Source organism: Pagrus major, chromosome 11, assembly GCF_040436345.1.
Source record: "Pagrus major chromosome 11, Pma_NU_1.0".
NCBI classification, from domain to species: domain Eukaryota; kingdom Metazoa; phylum Chordata; class Actinopteri; order Spariformes; family Sparidae; genus Pagrus; species Pagrus major.
The window spans coordinates 4,310,128-4,314,409 of NC_133225.1; the positions used below are offsets into that span (position 1 = coordinate 4,310,128).

At 39.1% G+C, this 4,282-nt stretch overlaps 1 long non-coding RNA gene across 1 annotated transcript; it reads right to left on the reverse strand.

The window, feature by feature from the left end:
- Window positions 1-2,494: 2,494 nt before the first annotated feature.
- LOC141004432 (uncharacterized) lies at window positions 2,495-3,200 on the reverse strand. Its single transcript, XR_012179816.1, has 3 exons — window positions 3,185-3,200; window positions 2,960-3,068; window positions 2,495-2,555 (listed from the first exon to the last, which is right to left on the reverse strand). It is a non-coding gene; the product is annotated as an uncharacterized lncRNA (long non-coding RNA).
- Window positions 3,201-4,282: the final 1,082 nt, after the last annotated feature.

Sequence of the window (4,282 nt, forward strand, 5' to 3'; positions counted from 1 at the left end):
TTATCTTGTTTCTGCATTTATATCATCATATAAAGCAGTTGCTTTTTGCCATTTGATAGATGTTTAGTGTTATACTTGACATTAATCAGTAATATTAAAATCTCATCATAACATTCAACAGGAGTGATAAACAGATGCAGAATTAACCACTTATGTTAATAATAACAAAATGCTGATGAGTCAGGTGTGACAATGATATTGATACCTATATCGATTATAATTTTCTGAAAAGAAAAAAGACATAATGTAGTCCACTGCTCATTTTAAAAAGATTCAATATGAGAAGTGAAAACCTAGATTTTGTCCCCATCTTGTTATTGATCGTGTGGCCTCTTGCAGGGCCTCTACCCCCATGTTGGGAGCCACTGGTTCAGAATAGAGTTTGTATTTCTGATTAAGTTTAATTCTTCAATCCCCGTGTTGACATTTCCCACCACTGACCATCTTATCACCTGTGTAGGTTTCAAAGAACTAAAAGCTGTTGCTAAGCTGCAGCTGAGCGCTCTGCGGCCTCTGAAACAACCACCAACCAGACAGCATACATGTACAGGATAAGCTAATATTGACTCAGGCACCCCATCAGGTGCTCCATCATTCATGGCCTTATTACTTTTATAGACCAAGTCTGTCTGTGTGTGTAGTGTAGCATGCCTCAGTCAATATTTAGTCCTGTCATGTTGACTGCTCCTGTTTTAGTAGCCAGCTGCCAACAGCTTCCTCATGTTTTGGTCGTCTGGTTCCTCTCGCTCGTGTTTAACTCCCCACCTGACTTCTGTTTTGTTTATTGGAAAATGTGACCTCATCAAGAGAGCCAATTTAAAGATAAAACATGTAATATTGGTGTTTAAGGTCCTTCAGATTGGTTTACTGAGTGTGAATTAGCATCGCTGGGTCAATAAATACAGCAGCAGACCTTGAACAGGTTTTGTGGCTTCTACATGACTGTTTTGATGATGCCATGCATGCAGTAGCCGGCAAAGAAATCTAACTATAAAGCAACGAATCTCTGCCTGTCTGTCTGTCTGTTCCCCTCCTGTCCCGAGAACCGTTTATCGGATCTACTTTACACTTAAGGGTTCGTTGCTGAGGACCAAAGGACGAGCAGTGTCGAATTTGGTGCACTTTGGACAAACATCACTTTCAATATCAAAAACTAGTCTCTTGTTACTTAAATCAAAAACACATGATACACTGAAATAAAATGCATCGGACTGGTAGTTGTCAAGCATTTTTTGGCTTCTGATTCCCAACAAGAAAACAGTGTTTGGTTGAGCCCTTTGTCTCATTTAAGATGACTTGTTAGCAATTCTGCTGGACTTAAGATAACCATAACGAAAATAGAAAAACTAGCTCCACCTTGAGCTGTTTCAGCACATAATGCCACGATGCAGCTATGTGTCAGCATTAACAATCTAATGATGTCATATATCAGTCACACTGTAGAATAGGTACTTTTATTTTTGATACTTTAACTACATTTTTCCTGACATCATTACTTTAGCAGGATATTAAATCCAGGACTTTTACACTGTGATATTGGTAGTGTAACTTAAGGAATACTTCTCTCCCCATTGGTTCCTAAAGTGTAAAACTTCACATACACTATAACTTCTCCTTATGTTAGTGTTGCAGTATTGGTAATGAAAAACATGGGACAGAATAATCTGATCCAAAGCACATTCATTTTTAACATACAGTGACTATCTACCATTCAGTTTCACTCACTCTGAGTCCAACAGAATAATCAACAGCACCATCAGCTGGACTCTTAGTAAACTAATCATGTGGGAATGAACAGTTAAGTAGCACTTCCTGCATGTGATGTCGATGCAGCTGCTGCTAAACCTAAAACACACTAATGACCTTTTTCTCTTGGCACATTAGTGACCAGCAAAGGCCTGTAATCGAGGCCGGTGGCAGATTTGAAGAAAAAATAAGCAATTGCATAATTAAGAAACGATCAATAACTGTTACTATATTTGCATACAGTAAATACAGTAGTATTAACACTAAAACCTTTCCTAACACAGTAGCATAACATTATAACCTCCACATTCTCCTCAACACTGCATTTGATCTCAGCTGGCAGAGCAGCCTCACATTGGTTACGTTTATTTTGTTGCCTTTTGACTCTCAATTACTTTCTCAGCCAGAGTTTGTTCAGTAGCAAGATAGATTTCAAAATTTAAAGCTGCGCTAATCAAATTTTTTTTGCTAGTAATGGATCAAAAGACAACGTGTAACATGGATGATGTCACTCACCGTCACAAACCCATGTTAAATGATCAGTTCCTCTGAGCTCTGTGGGGCTTTTTAGCACCATTCAGTGTCTTGTTTCAGTTTTACCCCTCGTGACTTTACTGCTTTGGTTAATTCGTTGACAACGAATTTAGCATGCTTCAGAAGGAGTTTGTTGATTCCATACTCCACAGCCCTGACCAGAAACGCCAGTGCTGCCTGCTGGAATAGCTGCACCTCCTGAGGTGTAATGTTTCCAGCCTCAAGGAGCCTGTTGAGGGTAGCTCTGGTGGTGAAGCCAACATTTAGCTTTTCTCCTAACAGACAGAGAACAGAAAGAGATAAAGCAAATTATGTATAGGTATTTTAAACAATATCTCAGAATTAAAATCACTTTTTATTCGCCAAATGCATCAGGTAGACACACAGGAATTTGACTTGGCAATCAGCACTTTAACTCAAAACTAGACAGACAAACAGTAAGTGCACATAGATTCAGCAAGATATGCACAATAAGTGCAAGTGGTTGAAGGTATTCCTCTATGTAAGCATGCTATTTTACCCATAGACTACATATACATTGCATGTCTACATACATGTTATGCCTTTTCCATCACATCAGAGATATCACCCAACTCAAAACAACAATCTTCCCAAAAAGTATATTTGAGGTCAATGAGCATACAGGTTTATCTCCTTATGTGAGACTTGAAAATATTACCTGGCAGTTGGTTTAGTGGGTCCTTGTAGAGGATGTCATGGACTTGTCGGCCCTGTAGTGCTAACGGCTTCATGAACCTCGCACACAGTTTCATGATGAACTTCGTCATCTGCAAATTTGTAGTTCATAAAAGATTTCCATGTATTACTTGAAAAAGGACATATCAGCCAATGAATAATAAGAAGACATACTTGGCAGCAGGATAGCCCAACCCTTGCATTTTACCTCTCCATGGAGCTGGAAGATGGAAGACCTCTCTTCTCTGGAGGAGGAGGTTCAGTGTGGAGAACATTGGAAGCGTTGCTTGAAAGAAGAGGAGGTAGACTTCCGTCAGGGGGTTGGAAAATGCATCCACCAGCCTTCTAAACCTTGGTTGTTTCTCATCTGTAAATAAAAACAGGTTGTGCTTAAAAGTACATATTTAGTCTGGTGTAATGCACCTGTACTACTGTCAATGAAATAAGCAACATACTTAAAGACTTAAAATAGCTGGTAAGTGGCCCATACTGCCGCAGAATTTGTGTAATACACCTCTCCAGGCTTAACCATCGCACTGAAATGTGCAGCAGCATTTCCATGTACTCGCTCCCATGGAAGTCACAAAATTCTGGAAAATATATATATAACATCAATAGCAAACAAATTAAAAATGTCTGCAATTTGTTGTATAACTGTAGAGCTGGTTGAATCACAAACCTGCCAGGTAACCTTTACGGTTGGTGCTTCCCTTAAACCAGTACCCAACATCCACAGTCAGATCCTCTGGATCAAATCCGGATATCTGCAATACATGAATTCAAAGATTTATTACAACACTATACAGCAAACTGTTTTACTTGGCATTGGACTTAACAGATTGGTAATATAAAGTGTACATGTTTAAACTTACCTCCAAAAACTTCTGCCCTGCATGTTTGGCAGTGTTGTGAATAATATGACAGGGGCATCCATGTATGTAAATGCTGCCATTTTCCCTCAGCATTCTGGCTGCAATTGAATTTTTGGCACCTGTATTTACAGGAGCATTATCAATAGAGAGACCTACACAGTTTCTCCAAGGGATGTTACTTTCCTGCAAGGTGTCATTGATTTTTTTTATAAATCACTTCAGCAGTGCCACAGCTCTGCCCACTGGTGGTGCACATATCTAGGAATCTGTGCACAACTTTGTTGGTGTCAAATATTCTCACTGTGAGGGGATTCATCTTCTCTAGACCTGTAACAATAAGGCGCATAATTAAACCTACATGTTGTTCAAAAATTGTATGAGTGTGCATGTAGAAATGGATACAAACATACAAATTACTGGTAGTTGTTAAACTC